At 53.2% G+C, this 18,742-nt stretch overlaps 1 protein-coding gene across 2 annotated transcripts in view; it reads left to right on the top strand.

Moving 5' to 3' along the window:
- The first annotated feature begins 1,468 nt into the window (after positions 1-1,468).
- LOC133762779 (carnitine O-palmitoyltransferase 1, liver isoform-like) overlaps positions 1,469-18,742 on the top strand; it is a 107,276-nt gene continuing 90,002 nt past the window's right edge. Inside the window, exons 1-4 of one of the 2 annotated variants that reach the window (XM_062195697.1) lie at positions 1,469-1,488; positions 3,539-3,635; positions 8,557-8,717; positions 14,580-14,667. The gene's annotated coding sequence lies outside the window, so the exon portion shown is untranslated. Of the gene's footprint in view, positions 1,489-1,908; positions 1,997-3,538; positions 3,636-8,556; positions 8,718-14,579; positions 14,668-18,742 lie in introns of those variants that run through there. The other variant, XM_062195696.1, reaches the window with a different exon arrangement.

Raw genomic sequence — 18,742 nt, forward strand, 5'->3', positions numbered from 1 at the left:
TTGCAGCCCAGAGCTGACAACCAGGTGAGAACCTGGGGGTCGTTTGAACTCCGCCCCCCACAGCTCAGCAGCCCCTGTTACTCACCCTTGCGATTAGAAAACCAGTGTTTTTATTTTGCCCAAGCTGCACGTAAGGACTTGGGGTGAGCTTTGAGCCCCCTCTGCTCTCCCTGGAACACTCTGCTCTCGCTGGGCTCACAGGCAGGTTGGGCCATCATGCTAAGCTGTTCTCTCTCTCGATTACAAAGTGGGAACAGCTGTTGGCCTCTGGGTCTATGAGATGGGTTTCGCTCACTCGCACACAGAGGCTGAGAATTTAGTTGTATTTGTGACTGAGAGGGTGGCAGGGTCTTCAAAAAGCTGGAGGGAAAACCGTATGACCAAAGAAGGAGTGGATTTTGCACCAAGGTAATCTTGTTTGTTTTAAATTATTTTATTTGCAAGGTAAAGTTACAGAGAGGCAGAGAGAGGTCTTCCATCCGCTGGTTCACTCCGCAAATGGCCGAAAGGACCGGAGGTGAACAGATCCAATGCCAGGAGCCAGGAGTTTCTTCCAGGTCTCCCACAGCAGTGCAAGGGCCTCAGGACTGGGGCCATCCCCCACTGCTTTCCCAGGCCATAGCAGAGGGCTGGACATCCATATGCGATGGATGGCTTAGCCTAGGAGGCTAAGCCTAGGGCGCCAGCCCCTGGTGTTGTTTGTGTTTGACCGGGAGCTGCCGGTGCTCAGGTGCCCATTCCCAAGCTCGGGCAAGGGCCGAAGGGTGTGCAAGGTTGGGATGCGCAGGTGCCGGCCCCTGTCCCGCTGTTCACCCGAGGCGCGCGCCTGCTGGTGCCTTGGTGTCCCTGGCTGAGCCCGGTCTGCCATAGGCTGGCCCCCGAGTGCTGCTGCCCAGACCTGCATCAGCCCCAGGTCCGTGCACCCGCGGCCGCGCCCCCTTCACGGGCGGCAACCGCCTACGGACCCCGCCTCACCCGGCGGCCAGTGGGCCCCCGCCCCTCCGCGCGCCCGCGCCTCTCGGCCTCGCCTCCCTCACCCGGCGGCCCGAGGCCCCTCCTGCAGGCCCCGCCCCTCCGCGCGCGCCGCTCGGCCCCGCCCCGGCCCCGCCCCTCCGCGCGCCCGCGCCGCTCGGCCCCGCCTACGGACCCCGCCTCCCTCACCCGGGGGGCCCGAGGCCCCTCCCGCAGGCCCCGCCCCGGCCCCGCCCCTCCGCGCGCCCGCGCCTCTCGGCCTCGCCTCCCTCACCCGGCGGCCCCGAGGCCCCTCCTGCAGGCCCCGCCCCTCCGCGCGCGCGCCGCTCGGCCCCGCCCCTTCTCCTCAGCGCCGCCCGGGCCGCCCCGCCGCGTCCCCCTGAGGAGAACTCGCGGGCCGGGACCAGGGTTCGGGTCCGGGCGCCGGCGCGGGACCCCGAAGGCCCCCGGGCAGTCGCCGGTGTCCTCTGCGGGACAGGGAGCCCGGCCCGCGCCGAGGCCCCCGAGCGCCGCGCGGTGAGGGCGTGGGGCGCGGGCGCTGCCGGGCCGGAGGGGAGCGGACGCCCCTGCCTGGCCTCCGCCACGCGTGACCGGCCCGCGGGAGCCGAGGCGGCCCAGGCGCCGGGTCCCGGCCCTCCGGCGCTCGGGCCTCGGAGCGTTCCTTTCTCCCTTCCCCGGGCGCGGGGTGTCCGGCCGGCGTGGCCTCGTGCCCGTGGCTGCGCTGCGGCCGCCCGGCTCGCCCGGAGGTTGCAGTCGTTCTGCTCTGGCGAGCCCGGGCAGGCCCGGCTCACGGCGGAGACGGAGCGGGAGGTCGCTGCGCGGGGGCCCGGAGAAGGCGCTAGGGGGCGCGCGGCCGCCGGACTGGGGGAGGCCAGTGGGCCTCGCCACGGGCGCTCGGGGCTGCGGAGCGGGGGACGGGCCGGGACCCAGGGGGCCCCTTCGTCTGGAATGGCGCCAGCTCCGCGTCCCAGCCACATCCCCAAGGCTCCGGGCGAAGAGTGGGATCCGCAGAGCCCCCACCCGGGTGAGGCAGGCGGGGCCTTGTCCCCACGCCTTGTCCCCCGGTCCACGGCCCTAGTGTAGGAGCCCCAGCGAGGGGGGAGGCGCTGAGCGGAGGGGCTGCTCCTGGAAAGGGGCGCTGTCCCCGGACCTCAGCCGCGGGGCACACGGAACACCGGAGTAAGGGGGAGGGCTTATTGGGGACACCCGACAGACCCGAGGCAAGGGGCCAAGGAGGAAAAGAGGGAGAAGGAGAGTGTAAGAGAGAGCCAGAGACGGGGAGAGAAGGAGAGAAGGAGAGAGATCTGGAGATGGAGAGAGAGGGAGAGAAGGAGAGAGATCAGAGACGGGAGAGAGGGAGAGAAGGAGAGAGATCAGAGACGGGGAGAGAGGGAGAGAAGGAGAGAGATCTGGAGATGGAGAGAGAGGGAGAGAAGGAGAGAGCCAGAGACGGGAAAGAGGGAGAGAAGGAGAGAGATCTGGAGATGGAGAGAGAGGGAGAGAAGGAGAGAGATCAGAGATGGGAGAGAGGGAGAGAAGGAGAGAGCCAGAGACGGGAGAGAGGGAGAGAAGGAGAGAGCCAGAGACGGGAGAGAGGGAGAGAAGGAGAGAGATCAGAGACGGGGAGAGAGGGAGAGAAGGAGAGAGATCAGAGACGGGAGAGAGGGAGAGAAGGAGAGAGATCAGAGACGGGAGAGAGGGAGAGAAGGAGAGAGATCAGAGACGGGAGAGAGGGAGAGAAGGAGAGAGATCAGAGACGGGAGAGAGGGAGAGAAGGAGAGAGATCTGGAGATGGAGAGAGAGGGAGAGAAGGAGAGAGCCAGAGACGGGAGAGAGGGAGAGAAGGAGAGAGCCAGAGACGGGAGAGAGGGAGAGAAGGAGAGAGATCTGGAGATGGAGAGAGAGGGAGAGAAGGAGAGAGATCAGAGACGGGAGAGAGGGAGAGAAGGAGAGAGATCAGAGATGGGGAGAGAGGGAGAGAAGGAGAGAGATCAGAGACGGGAGAGAGGGAGAGAAGGAGAGAGATCAGAGATGGGGAGAGAGGGAGAGAAGGAGAGAGCCAGAGACGGGAGAGAGGGAGAGAAGGAGAGAGATCTGGAGATGGAGAGAGAGGGAGAGAAGGAGAGAGCCAGAGACGGGAAAGAGGGAGAGAAGGAGAGAGATCTGGAGATGGAGAGAGAGGGAGAGAAGGAGAGAGATCAGAGACGGGAGAGAGGGAGAGAAGGAGAGAGATCAGGAGATGGAGAGAGGGAGAGAAGGAGAGAGATCTGGAGATGGAGAGGGAGAGAAGGAGAGAGATCTGGAGATGGAGAGAGGGAGAGAAGGAGAGAGATCTGGAGATGGAGAGGGAGAGAAGGAGAGAGATCTGGAGAGGGAGTCAGGTGTTCAGGAACGGTCCTCTTAAAACGTTGAGGGGGCGGGCAGGGAAGCAGGAGCAGGGAATCCCATTAGGGTGGGGGTGGAGCCACCAGGCTTCCAGCAGTGGCAGGGGTGGGCGTGGGTGCTAAGGCCTAGGATGGTGTTGGGTGTAGACCGACATTCCCCCCTTTTGTTTTTTACAAAGCAGCAGTTGTACGGGATTACACTAGCCCCAAAGTCCAGGAGGGGTAGAGGGACGGTGATCTGTCTTCTGTAGCTGCTTCCTGCTGGCATGGGGCCACGAGGTACTCTCTGCTGCCATGGGCGATGTCTCATGCCGCTGCCTCCTGGGGGGGGGGGGAGCTGAGTATACCCCTGTAGCAGCATGTGGGGAAGTGAGAACCTCCTGGGGAAGGCACCCTGTTAGCTTCCATTACCTAGCTGGCCTGGGAGGAGAGCTGGCCAGGTGAAGGCAGCTGGCATCTCTAACAGGAAATGTACAGTTCTGCCTGCAAGTTACTGAGCCTACTCGGCATCACCTCCCCGGTGGTGGTCACTTTGGAAGTTGGGCTGAGTGAAGGGCTTGTCAGCTTAGAGCCAGCAAGGTCTGTGGCTCTCACCTGGGCTTCCTTCGACGCCAGGGCAGGTCCATTTCCAGTGATCCAACTCTTGGCTGGCAGAGCTGCCAGGGCTCTTCACAAGCTGACTTGTGCTGAAGCCCTAGATTTCCACATCGAAAACCACTGCAGTGGACTGGCCTGTTGGGTCTCCTTGAGGGCAGATCACTGTACAGATCAGCCATTAATAGGCCTGCCACCCATTGCTTCTGATGGCTAGCTTTCTTTTCCTCCTGGTTTTGTTAAAGCAGACCAGAGGATGCAAGTCAAGGGGGTGCTCAAGTCCCATCTCTAATTTTCAGTGGCCTAAACTAGAAGTCTATAGTCACAGGCATGTTCTGATAGTTTTTTTTTTTTTAAGATTTATTTATTTATTTGAAAGCCAGAGTCACACACAGAGAGAAGGAGAGGCAGAGAGAGAGAGAGAGGTCTTCCATCCACTGGTTAACTCCCCAGTTGGCCACAATGGCCTTGAGTTATGCCAATCCGAAGCCAGGGGCCAGGAGCTTCCTCCGGGTCTCCCACGTGAGTGCAGGGCCCGAGGACCTAGGCCATCCTCCACTGCTTTCCCAGGCTGTAGCAGAGAGCTGGATGGGAAGTGGAGCAGCGAAGCCCATATGGGATGCTGGCGCTTCAGGTGGAGGCTTCACCCGCCACACCACAGTGCCGGCCCCTAGTGGTTTATTTTGAGATAGACAATGCCTTTGAGGAAAGCTATGTCCTCACTTTCAAACTTTCTCTCCCTTTGTTTGGTCTGAAAGGGAGGTTTTGCCTGTTTGCTGTGCCCATGGTGAAGTAAATCTAGCTGTGAAGTTGTAATTTAAGTCCTTTTGGCTATGCTATTACAGAAAATGTTAGCCATCCCTTTTATAAGGTCTAAAGATCAAATTGTGCATGGTCATTTCGCACCTTGATGAGAATAGAGAAATGAGGGAGCAAGTCCCAGATTGCTTACTGACAATAGCGATATCAAATGAAAACGTAGCAAGCAATTTCAACCATCAGATAACAACTTAGGATAACATTTACCGGAAGAGCCAATGCCTTCTATAAATTTTAAGAATCCATGCATTTGGAAACATCTCTTAAATATCTAACATGGTATAGCTTGTTTAACCAGCAAATTCAAGCAAACATATAAAAACATTTTTAGTTTCTTTCTACCAACAGATTTAAAACATCTGATACAGAGATTCAGGTCACATGAATCAAAATAAATCTTTAATTTTTGCAGTTTGAATTTATGAGCAATCTTTTATCTATAAGCCAATTAAAACAGAGTTCTTAATAAATTCTCCCATGTAGACATACAATATGTGCACACATGTAACATAACATACAAGATAGAATAATAAAGTAGTTTCAGTAATAGCTTCTTAACCTCTTTAGCTGTTTTTTTAATTACCAGTTGATTCGAATTACTTTCTGCTCTTAGTAAGCTGAATTAACCATACTTTCTTCCAGTTGGAACCTGTAGTGCACTGTTGGCTTCATCTGGTTACAAACCCATCCCAAATGGTTCCATAGACTGAATACAATGGAAGTGGCTGAAAAAAGCCCATCAGAACCTATATAGGACTGTGGATGACAAAAGACTTTAAATAGCAATGTTTAAAATGATAAACTCATTAATCAACAAGAGGCACTTGCTTACTGTAGGGTTTTTTTTTTTTTTTTTTTTTTTTTGGCAGGCAGAGTGGATAGTGAGAGAGAGAGAGAGACAGAGACAGAGAGAAAGGTCTTCCTTTTTGCTGTTGGTTCACCCTCCAATGGCTGCTGCGGCCGGCGCATCTCGCTGATCTGAAGCCAGGAGCCAGGTACTTCTCCTGGTCTCCCATGTGGGTGCAGGGCCCAAGCACTTGGGCCATCCTCCACTGCCTTCCCGGGCCATAGCAGAGAGCTGGCCTGGAAGAGGGGCAACCGGGACAGAATCTGGCGCCCCAACCGGGACTAGAACCCGGTGTGCCGGCGCCACAAGGCGGAGGATTAGCCTGTTAAGCCATGGCGCCGGCCCACTTCACATCTTGACAGTACTTCTAACATAATCCAAATAGCCTGATTAGTTGGTGTCTCAACAAGATGAGAGACACATATCCTTTGATATTTCTGGTTGGGCCCAAACTGGAAAAATCAAAGTCCAAATTTACTGGAACTTTCCAAATTTTGGATTTTTTTGAATGGCTGTCAAGGATGCCAAGAAGGCTTAAAATACGTGGTTAAAATAAACTCCCTTAACATTATGACATAACATAGACCTGATTTTATCATTGTTACAAGGTGGTTATTCAAATGTTTTAGAATAAGCATCTATTCAAACAAATCATAACTCTTAATAATAAAAACTGAGCTCTTTTTAAACAATGGGACCTAACAGAGACATTAAGAGAACATAATAGATCACTTTAACTCATTGCTTTAACACAGGATCAGATTCTAATTCTATGTCAAAGAGAAATAGATTAATAGCTTATGTATCCAAAAATTTCTTTCTTTTATAACCTTCTGTGACTTCCACACACCCTCTTCAACTTACTTGAAACATTCCATCATTTCCATTCCAGTCTAGAGTAAACTAGCCATCAGGATAAAGTCATTCTTAGAAACCACGTCCTTTATTCAAAAAAACTCTTTCCTTCTTAACCTTCCTTACCAAGTGCACATTTCTGTACTTGTGATGTTTTCCATCTGCCAATATCCTTGATTTACATTTTGAAATAACCTGTTAAAAATCTCCAGATTAGGGGGCTGGCGCTGTTGTGTAGCAGGTAAAGCCACCGTCTGCAGTGCCAGCATCCCATATTGGGCACCGGTTTGAGCCCCGGCTGCTCCACTTCCAATCCAGCTCTCTGTTATGGCTTGGGAAAGCAGTAGAAGATGGCCCCTAGACTGGAGAGTGACGTTAGCACACGCCCAGAGGGTGGAGCCCAGTGTGCACTACAGAAAGTTCCGGAGCCTCGGCTCAGAGTCTTGCCCCCAGTGTTGTATATGTGTTTGTGTAGCTGTAACTTTATCTCCAGGTGCAAATAAAGTTCTCACTGAACACGGATATCGGGTTCTTAGCAAATGGCAGGGTGATCGGACGTCTTGACCCGATGATCTGCACCTTGCTGCCGTAATAGTCTATATGGCTCTGATCTGATAGCTTGGTCCTTTATGCTTATCTGGGTTTTCCTAGTAAGAGCATAAGCAACTTACGGTCGGAAACCACAACCTCTCAGGTGCTGTGGTTTTGTCGTCAGAATTGGAGGCTGTGTGCAGGCAGAAACCACGGCTTCGCTGCATCTGTGTCCATGTGGCTTGGCCTGGACCGGAGCTGGTCACACAGGGAGCTCCCTCGATGCTTTTCCTTGACCTAAGGGATTGACAACAGACTCGCCTAGCTGCTGAGGATTTATTCGTTATTAGAATCCTAGCACAGAAATGGACAGGGATAGTCAGGCCCTGAGAGATGGACATGGCTTCTTAAGATTTTCCAGTTTGGCCGGCGCTGTGGCTCACTGGGCTAATCCTCCACCTGCGGCGCTGGCACCCCGGGTTCTAGTCCCAGTGGGGGCACCAGATTCTGTCCCGGTCGCTCCTCTTCCAGGCCAGCTCTCTGCTGTGGCCGGGGAAGGCAGTGGAGGATGGCCCAAGTGCTTGGGCCCTGCACCCGCATGGGAGACCAGGAGGAAGCGCCTGGCTCATGGCTTTGGATCGGCACAGTGCGCCGGCCGTAGCGGCCATTTGTGGGGTGAACCAATGGAAGGAAGACCTTTTTCTCTGTCTCCTCACTGTCTAACTCTGCCTGTTACCTACATGGTAACTGGTACACGTCTGTGGTAGGAAGGAAGAAGTGTAGTGCAGCTAAAGAGTACTCTAGTGGACGTCCAGACACGGACGTGGGTCAGGTGCAGGGCAGCCTCTTACTGAACTGGTGGGGAGGGTTGGGTTTAGCACCGCAGCACCCTCTGTGTGTCTCATGTTCGGAATGTCCCCGTGGTCAGCCACCTGTGGGGAGCCGCATGCATGAGCGTCTGTTAGCACACTAGTGCGTCTCAGGAAATGTTTTCGGGAGGGTTTTGCCCTGCGCTAGCTCCAGAGAGCATGTCATTACAGAGTAAGAAATCCAGAACATACCTGCAGCTTCCCATTTTCCATTAAATCTTAAAGTCTGGATTAAAACGAACTTCATCAACAGGCTAATCCTCCGCCTTGCGGCGCCGGCACACCGGGTTCTAGTCCCGGTCGGGGCACCGATCCTGTCCCGGTTGCCCCTCTTCCAGGCCAGCTCTCTGCTGTGGCCAGGGAGTGCAGTGGAGGATGGCCCAAGTGTTTGGGCTCTGCACCCCATGGGAGACCAGGAGAAGCACCTGGCTCCTGCCATCGGAACAGCGCGGTGCGCCGGCCGCAGCGCGCTACCGCGGCGGCCATTAGAGGGTGAACCAACGGCAAAAAGGAAGACCTTTCTCTCTGTCTCTCTCTCTCTCTCACTGTCCACTCTGCCTGTCAAAAATAAAAAAAAAAAAAAAAGAAAAAAAAAAAAACGAACTTCAGACTGACATTGATTGAGGTGCATGCTACTGGAGTGATCTGCTGTAAGTGCGACTTGGTCAATGTTTTTCCATTTTAGGTGACGATGTCAGTTGGAAGTGGTGCGCAGGTGCTGTGTGTAGACAGTGCTGGTGGAAGAGGCTGAAGGCACTTTGTTTCCGCAGTCTCAAGACCAGAATAAGTATCTACAGTCAAGGACAAAGTAAATGAATAAACTATGTCCTGTGGCCATGTGAGCTGGTAAGTGAGTATGTTTGGCTTGGTATCTAAAGTGAAGAGGCAGGTTATTAGGCAGTTTGGCAAACTTCCTAACCCACCCTAGTGAGCTAAGAATGGAACAAAATAGACGCTTCTGATGTGGGATACATGGGCAAGTAATTAGTTTAGATCTGCTAAGCTAGAAGTCTCAAGCCCCCATATGTAATTCTGTCCTCCTCTTTGTAACCAAAACACCCCCTCTCCTCGGATGTACCTACTTCAGCCAGGATCTAAGGGGAGACTCCATGTGGAACTTGTGAAGGTGCCATACAATTCCCAGGTGACTTCACACCACCCCCTTACCTAATAAGAGGCCAACAACTGGAGGGGCTTTCTCTCTTTTGCTGCCAATCACAGCTGGAGGTCCCCTTTCTGTTTCTCCTTCCATACCCCTCGTCCTCCTCCATTTGAACAATCCTTTGGCCTACTGCCCACTCATGATGGATATTTCTCTGTGGTACAACCCACACTCATGCGTGTATGTGTGTTCACTGTCTCATCTTTTGTATAATATTTGTTAGCACTTTTGCATCTTAAAGGTGTCTGCATTGTCTTGGTGTAACACAGGGACCTGGAGTAAAAATTAATATATCCTATCTATATCACTTCCAGATTAATTTCTTTTTTTTTTAAGATTTATTTATTTGTTTGAAAGGCAGAGTTACTGAGAGGCAGAGGCAGAGAGACAGGTCTTCCATCCGTGGGTTCACTCCCCAAATGGTTGCAACAACCAGAGCTGTGCCAATCTGAAGCCAGAGCCAGGAGCTTATTCCTGGTCTCCCACCCAGATGCAGGGGCCCAGGGATTTGGGTCATCTTCTACTGCTTTCTCAGGCCATAGCAGAGAGCTGGATTGGAAGTGGAGCAGCTGGGACTCGAACCGGCGCCCATCTGGACGCCGGCACTGCAGGCGGTGGCTTTACCCGCTACACCACAGCGCCGGCCCCTACACTGTATACACTTTAAACATAACCATAAAATAAGTGCAGTCTTTGCCTGAGTCCAAGTCTCCTCATTGAACGGAAGTGTGAGCCAAGAGCGGGAAATATGGGCAGACTGGCCCGTGCGTCAGGAGTGGAGGACATGTTTCTGTTTGACTTGGATTCAGAAGGCTGCAGGCCACAGAACTCTGAGTGTCTCAGGGATATGTATGTATGTGTGTATGCATTGTTGCTTTGTTTGAAAGGCAGAGACAAAGCGACACAGAGAGAGCTTCCATCTGCTGGTTCACCCCCCAAATGCTGTTTTAGCCGGCTGGGCCCAGCTAAAACAGGAGCCTGGGACTTGATTAAAGCTCCCAGGGAGGTAACAGGGACCCAAGTACTTGAGCTGATATTGCTGCCTCCCAGGGTGCACAAGCAGGGAGCTGGATTGGAAGTAGAGGGTCTGAGACTCACACTAGGTACTCTGACATGCGATGTGGGCATCCCAACTGCTGCCACAGAAGGCGCCCCGTCAGTGCTGTCCAATGTGGTGCCTATATGAAAAGTTCAGCTTTGTTATTAAGTAATGTGGTGCAAATTTGTATCCTAGCATCTTCGTAACCTTTTGACTATGACACCTAATTTGCAAGTAGTTCCTTGTGCACCATCAGACTTCGAACATGGAATATTGTCTAGTGGCACTCTGGTGAGTTTGCTGTGGCACTCAGCGCCCTGTGGTGCATACTGTAAGAATCTGAGTACTGGGCGGCACCATAGCTCACTCAGTTAATCCTCCGCCTGTGGTGCTGGCATCCCATATGGGCATCAGGTTCTAGTCCCAGTTGCTCCTCTTCCAGGCCAGCTCTCTGCTGTGGCCCGGGAGGGCAGTGGAAGATGGCCTAAGTGCTTGGGCCCTGCACCTGCATGGGAGACCAGGAGGAAGCACCTGGCTCCTGACTTCGGATCGGCGTAGCTCCGGCCATAGTGGCCACTTGGGGGTGAACCAACGGAAGGAAGACCTTTCTCTCTGTCTTTCTCTCTCACTGTCTAACTCTGTCAAATAAATTAAAAAAAAAAAAGAATCTGAGTACTAACAGCATATGTTAGCATAGTAGACTATCCCTGGAAGCTCATATCAAAAAATGGGTGGCAGGGTTGAGGGGTATAATAAACACATTGACTTAGAATGTTTTATGGAAAAAATAATAGAATTAAGATAAGTTTAAATACCTACGCATATGATAACTTTATAATACATTTCTTTTACATGCAAGTAGTATATATTATGAGTTTATTTGCAGTCATCCTTGTGATGTCCCTAAGCGAATAATTACTTTAGTAAGAAGATTTTTGCCAGTCCCATCATTGTTATATAATAAGTGAGTCATTGTTATGATTTTTAAGAATATTATCAGGCATTAAATGTTATTGGAATTTTGATTGCTGCAGTTGAAATTACTCAGGAGATATAATTGATCCTATATTTAAAAGTGAACAGGAGTGGACGTATGCCTGGTGGTTAAGATACCTATGTTGCGTATTGACACACCTGGGTTTGATGCACATTTCTGGCTCCTGACACCAGCTTACTGCCTATATAGTCCCTGGGAAGCAGCGCTGATTCAAATAACTGGGTACCTGCTAACCACATGGGGTCACGTGGATTGAATTTCTGGCACCTGGCTTTGGTCTTCGTCCCCACAGACATTTGGGGAAAGAGCCACTGGATAAGAGCTCTGTATCTCTGTCCCTTTCTGTCTTGCTGCCACCAAACAAATACGTTAAAACCAACATTTGAAGCATTTAGCAAGTATTGAAACCTTTCACCAGCTTGTCAGTCACCATGAGAGGCTGGAGTAAGCCTCAGGCACAGTTCTTTGCCAGTTCTATGATTTGCCCATTCCCATGGTTTCCGATCACCTGTCCAAGGTGGTGCCCTTGACCATTGTGGAACTCCCAACAGCACATACTCACCCACTCGGTCCAGAAAATCCCTCACCTCTCTCATTACTATGAATATGCTTTTTCTTAAAAAAATCTTTGCTCTTATGATTATACCATAGTATACATATAATACATATGATTATGGTACAAATGTACAGTTTTCCTTTTTTAAAAAGATTGTATTTGAAAAGTAAACTTAGGGAGAGAGAGAGATCTTCCATCTGCTGCTTCACTCCACAAATGGCCGCAATGGCCAGGGCAGGGCCAGGTTGGAGCCAGTAGCTTCATGTGGATCTCCCTCATAGATGCAGAGGCCCAAGCATGTGGTTATCTGCTGCTGCTTTACCAGGTGCATTAGCAAGGAGCTGGATCAGAAGTGCAGCAGCCAAACTCCAGCTGGTGCAGATAGGGGATAGCGGCTTAAACCACTGCGCCACAATGCTGGCCCCGCCATTTTCTCATAGGCTGTCAGGTGTCACTTCCCTGAAGCAGATTCTCTAACTCCCCATTGTACACAGCCAGAGCTGTCCACCGTCTGCACAGTGCTGTGACTGTCACGTTCTGTGTTCCTCTGTGCATCCTCCCATGGCACGCAGGCTCCTCAGGAGCAGAGCGTGTGTGGGTGACAGGATTGTCTCTGTGAGCTGGGACTGGCACAGGACCTGGCACGTGTGGGGTACTCCCCTGAGCAGGTGGCACTGGACTGAGACTGGGGTTGGTTCCATCAGAGAGCAAAGAGCCCCAAGAAACGAGACAGAGCACACTACCCGACTGTCATGCCCTACCTTGCAGGGAAGGAGACAGACAAAAAGCAAACCTGGAAAGGAGGAACTTAGTTCTGTGAGGAGAGCGCAGGAGCTGGACTGGAGGCTGAGGGCTGCGTGGGGACGGGGCAGGCTGCAGGCTTCCGCACGGTGCTCCCGGCTCTGGAGAAGCTGACAACGTGCGCACAGTCTAGAAAGGATGAGAGAGCACGTGGCCATCACAGGAGGAGCGCTGTGGGCAGAGGAACCAGCACACACCTCAGGCCAGCAGGGAGCCTGGTGGAAGTCCAGGATGCGAAAAGGAGCCTGGGTTCTCCTGGGTCTGGAGAGGGGCTGTGGGTGGGCAGGAGGGACCAGGCGGAGCAGGTAAAGCTGCAGGCACCGTGGGCACTGGCACCGTGGAGATGGTGTTCCGAGCCAGGGAACAGAGATCTCTGAGGGAGGGGTGTAGACAGGGTTCAGCGCAAAAGGAAATAAGCACTTCCCTCGCCATGTGCTGGCCTGCAGGGAGAGCGTCGGGCAGTGCAGGGAGAACCCAGGTCGGCCTGTCTGTGGGCCCCGGGATGCAGTCTCTGCTGGTTCTCACAGGACGGCCACCTCCGTGTCTTCCACTGCAAGCCCCTGTTTGGCCGAGGCCCCCTGCCTTTCCACTCTCCCCATCCTCCCTCGACTGTTTATTGTCCACGTTGAGCTCCCCTGGCTTCTATCCGTGTGGCCCTGAGGGACAGTTCTAGCCATGCATTTGCTGTGGCCTGGGAGCCCTTGCCCCCTTACAGTCTGCCGATTCTCTATGCTCTTCTGAGTCTCCCTGCCCAAAGCGTGGGGTACAGACCCCGAGAACAGTCCTTACCTGGAGGCTGTGAGAGAGGCCAGGGCCCCCGCCCCCGCCCTGAGGTTCGGACCCACCACTGAAACTCCCGGGAATCGTGAACACAGCAGAGTCTGAGAGGCCCGCCTGGAGTCACTCTCTGCACCCCTAGGTGCCAGTGTGGCTGAGGAACTCCTGGGTTGCAGCATGAAGTTGCCCCAGACGTATGGCCTATGCAGTACCTAGAAGACATAGCTTTCTCTCTGCTTTACCTTGGGACTACGTAAGCAAGGGGTGGGGTGGGCGAATGGGATTTTACCTACTGTATGCAAAGAATTGCCTCAACACCAAGGGCTGTGAAATCCTGCCTCCCAAAGAAGGCAGAGCTCAGACTGGCAAGTGCAGACAGACCTAACAGGTGGGTGTCTGGGTGACCACAGTGGAGACGCCAGTCTGTCACCTGTGAGCCCTTCCCTCCCGGCTCCCAGCCAGGCCAGGTGGGGTCTGGGGGCGAAGCCCTGGGACTGCACTGTGCTTTGTGAATGAGGGAGTTTGACTTCCTCAGGGTGACTCCCCGCTCTGTGTCTGCGGTGATTACACACGGTTTAAGATGGGGCAGGAAGGAGCAAGCCAGGCTACTGGAAGGCGGATGCAACAAAGATGGGGTGGGTCACTGGGATTTATACCAGTAATCATCTCTAATCCTATTTTGTGCAACGCTGTGAATGTCAGCCCGGATAGGAAGAGCACTCAGACAGGGACGCTTCGCCACCCATCTGTTTCCCTGTGAGCAGTCTCTGTGAGCCGTGCTTGTGAGATACAGGAACAGGAAGTGAGAACTGGGAGGCAGAGGCATGGAGAATGCGTGACATGGCACTGCTTCTCAGCTCATAACACTGCCAATTATTTTCTTGAAAAATGACAGAGTGGTTGCCAATGAATCTTCCCGCGCAAGACCTCTTGTGCTTATTATTACTAATGCGTAAGGAACATTTGCAGTTTATGGGAGTTGCTCATGGGAGTCACTTATTTCCAAATCAATACTTCATAAAAATGAGAGTTCTGTGACAACCTCTGTGGCCAGCCGACTGACGGCTGTGCCTTCTGCTTGCTGGCTTGACAATGGTCGCCCTGCGTCCCTTCTCCCGTTCTCTTGGTGTGCACAATGCAGGCTTTCTCCCGCCCTGGGCATCGTGTGGCCAGGTGGGTCTGTTGATGGCCTTGGCCCTAGAACCTGCTCAGCTGTTCGGAGGCTCATAGTGGTAATGGGAGTTGGAGTGGTTATAGAGGGATTGGGCCGTACACCTGCAGAAGGACAAGAATCTTGTCTCTCTGTACCTAGGGGCTGGTGGCCAGAGCTTGACCCCACACACTAACGCACAGGCTCTTGCCTTTGGTTCACACAGGTGGATAACGGAGCCCTCCCGGCAGTCCCCAATGGGCCTGCTTTCCCCTCCAGCTCAGCTCTTCCAGGACCACCCAAAATCACTCTGGGTAAGGATTCTAAGCAATCAGTTGTCGCTTAGTTAATGTGTTTAAGAGGCATTTGTGTACATCTGGGGTTTTCTTCTGTGCTCTGAAATTCGGTTTCAGTGCACACCTTCGTGTCTCTGAAAGGTTAGTTTTCCCTGTGAGACACGGGAGCCACGTGGCTGTTCACATGTGGTCTGTGGTTGCTGGAAAGGCAGCTCTCTGCATGCTTCCACGCGACAGAGTGGCCTGTGGCGGTGTTTCAGAGGCCACTGACAGCTCTGTCTCGGTCGCCCATGGCTGCAAACTGTGCTGACGTACTGGTTCTTGGCTGTCATCAGCGTCAGGAACGCAGTGTCCACCAGGAGGCGTGGAGGGTGGTCGGCCGAGTGTCCCTGCCGGCTGCCGGCACTACCCGCCTTCCCTGCTCAGGTGGCCCACGTCCTATGGCAGGTGCTAGTGTGCGAGTCGACTCCTGTGGTCTACCCTTTAGGCTCGAGGTGGGTGTGGGCTGCACTGGCCCGGGCCCTTGTCTTGCCGTTTTAAAGTTGTGTTTGTGATGGTGCCCGAGGCACCACGCTGGTTGCAGTCTTTGTTCAGGAGGGCCGTGTTCCCACAGTGGTCTGGCGGCCCTTTCTACTCGCTGCTCTCTGTGTTTGATTATGGAGCTCAGTCTCCTCCTCCCAGAGCTTTTGGCCCACACCATCCAATGCAGGGCCCCGGGGCCTGAAGGCAGCAGGGCCAGCACCCAGGAAATGTAGCCCACGGCCTCCTGTGCTTTGCAGGGTCCACCGCGGGGCACAACTTCCCCACGGCCTTGGCAGTGCACAGAGCTGTTTGGGGCAGGAATGAAAGATGCTCAGTGACCGCTGGTAGGACTCTTGGGGACTCAGCGAGTCCGTCAGCATTTTCACCTCTGCCTTGTCCCTGGAGGCAGGGACGCTGGTGTGGACTGTGCACAGTCGCAGCAGGGGCCCTCCAGCTGTGGCAGCCGTGCGTGGGCGTTCCTGACTCGTTAATCTGAAGGAGCAGGGCTGTGTGGAGCCAGCGGCCTCCCTCTCCGGGTGTGGTGGTCACTGCGGGGTTAGTGGTGTGGCCACTGGTCATCGCAGGTGGCTGGTAACGCTTCTGGGTGGAACAGGGACCTCAGCAACTTCTAGATTCTGCTCACAGCATTACATCCACAAGAAATGTGCGTGTTAGGGCCCTCAGAAGGTCATGGGGGCGTGGGGTGAGCAGCGTGCACGGCTCCGAGCTTTGTCCCGCGTGGACACCGGCGGGGCTGGTATTTCCGTGACTTTACTGCTTGGAGCGAGTGCTTTCCTGACTGCAGGGCGTTCGCAGCCCATGTGCGTTCTCACAGGGGGTCTGCGTGCAGCGTGGTCCTCCTCCCCCTTGCTCTGCTCTGGCGCCTCCTTCCTATCTCCTCCTCACCCCCCTCTTCCTTCCTAAGCCATCCGTGCTTTTCTCAAACATCACACACTTCCGTATTTTGGCGGAGTTGTACGGGTAACAAGTGTTTTTCCGCCACAAATCATCTGCCAGGAACAGCGTGAGTTTGGTGTTTGTGTTTTCTGAAAACGTTTCCCTGCTTCACTGTCGTTCCGCGGAGCCAGCTCTGGCGATTTCCTGTCAATGCAGAGTTCGGATGGCATTGTGGCATCTCCACCAAGTTAGCAATTCAGCACCGGGCAGCCAGTGAGCCGCTGACGGGTGGTTTCCCTCCGTGAGGTCCCAGCCACCACTGTTTGTCCATCTCTCTACCGCCTTCTGTACTCCGCTAGCCCTCTTTGGCTTCTACAAGATCTGAGGTCGAACTAAGTCTGCAGATGACAGAAAGGAGGTCAGCGCAACACGGGTCACACACACTAACCCAGTGGATGACACACGCAGGTCAGCCTGGGCCCTAAGGCTGAGTGTGAGAGAGGCCTGACCCGACCGTCATTCCTTAGGACTGGGTGATGCGGGGCTGGCGCTTGGTACAGTGGGTTATGCCACTTCCTTCATTGCCAGTATCTGCTATGGGCACCAGTTCGAGTCTTAAGCACTCCACTTCCCATCCAGTTCCCTGGTGATGCACCTAGGAAATCAGCACAGGATGGCCTAAGTGCTGGGCCCATGTACCCATGTTGGAGTCCCAGGTGAAGCTGGTGCCTCAGCCCCAGCTTTGTTGCCATTTGGGGAGTAAGCCAGTGGATGGAAGATCTCTCTTTCCCTGCCTCTCCATTTCTCTGTAATTCTGCCTCTCAAATTTTAAAAACTTTTTTTTTAAATTAGGTGATGAACTAACTTATTGACTATTTCATCATATTTATAAAAATCTTTTAATAAAAATTCCTGTTCTGTCAACCATAGCTTTAATAATGTGATTATCGTCAAGTGATAAGTGTGAGTTCTGACACATCACTGATTGTCTCGTTTTTGGTAACGTGGACACCATGAAAGACATATATAAGAGTCTGCTTTTCTGGAAATGCTGGTTTTTTTTAAGATGTATTTATTTGAAAGGAAGAGTTACAGAAAGGCAGAGGCGCCGGCGCCGTGGCTCAACAGGCTAATCCTCCGCCTTGCGGCGCCGGCACACCGGGTTCTAGTCCCGGTCAGGGCACCGATCCTGTCCCGGTTGCCCCTCTTCCAGGCCAGCTCTCTGCTGTGGCCCGGGAGGGCAGTGGAGGATGGCCCAAGTGCTTGGGCCCTGCACCCCATGGGAGACCAGGAGAAGCACCTGGCTCCTGCCATCGGATCAGCGTGGTGCGCCAGCCACAGCGCGCTGGCCGCGGCGGCCATTGGAGGGTGAACCAACGGCAAAGGAAGACCTTTCTCTCTGTCTCTCTCTCTCACTGTCCACTCTGCCTGTCAAAATAAATAAATAAATAAATAAATAAATAAATAAATAGAAAGAAAGGCAGAGGCAGAGAGAAAGAGAGAGAGGTCTTCCATCTGCTGTTTCACTCACGAGATGGCCACAATGGCCACAGCTGGGCCGATCCGAAAGCCAGGAGCCAGAAGCTTCTTCCAAGGTCTCCCACTTGGGTGCAGGGGCTGAAGGACTTGGGCCATCTTCGCAGCTTTCCCAGGCCATAGCAGAGAGCTGGATCAGAAGTGGAGCAGCTGGGATTCTAACTGGTCCCCATATGGGCTGCCAGCACTGCAGGTGAAGGCTTTACGTGCTATGCCACAGCTCTGGCCTCAACTACTGTTTAAAATTAATTGATTAGGCCGGCGCCGTGGCTCACTAAGCTAATCCTCCGCCTTGCGGCGCCGGCACACCGGGTTCTAGTCCCGGTCGGGGCACCGGTCCTGTCCCGGATGCCCCTCTTCCAGGCCAGCTCTCTGCTGTGGCCAGGGAGTGCAGTGGAGGATGGCCCAAGTACTTGGGTCCTGCACCCTATGGGAGACCAGGAGAAGCACCTGGCTCCTGCCATTGGATCAGCGCGGTGCGCCGGCCGCAGCACGCCAACCGCGGCGGCCATTGGAGGGTGAACCAACGGCAAAAGGAAGACCTTTCTCTCTGTCTCTCTCTCTCACTGTCCACTCTGCCTGTCAAAAAAATAAAAAAATAAAAATAAATTAAAAAAAATAAAATTAATTGATTAATTAATTAATTTATAGAAAGCTTTTATTTAACAAATATAAATTTCATAAGTACAGCTTTTGGATCATGGTGGTTCTTCCCTGCATACCTGCCCTCCCACCCCAAAACCATCCCACCTCCTACTCCCTCTCCCATCCCTTTCTCCATTAAGATTCATTTTTAATTCTCATATACAGAAGATCAACTCTATACTAAGTAAGGATTTCAACAGTTTGCACCCACAAGACACACAAAGTATAAAGTACTGTTTGAAAGCTAGTTTTACCGTTAATTCTCATTGTTCAACACATTAAGGACAGAAGTCCTACATGGGGAGCAAGTGCACAGTGACTCCTGTTGTTGATTCAACAATTGACACTCTTATTTATGATGTCACTACTGTTTATGTGTGCTGCTTCTCAGAGGCAGGGTCTTCAGGCTCCTCTAACCCTTTCTACTCTTGGGTTTTCAGCTCGGCACTAGGAGAGAGGTCAAAGATTGTTAGAGCCACGGGCATTTTTCCAT

Source organism: Lepus europaeus, chromosome 7 (genome assembly GCF_033115175.1).
Source record: "Lepus europaeus isolate LE1 chromosome 7, mLepTim1.pri, whole genome shotgun sequence".
Classification (NCBI taxonomy): domain Eukaryota; kingdom Metazoa; phylum Chordata; class Mammalia; order Lagomorpha; family Leporidae; genus Lepus; species Lepus europaeus.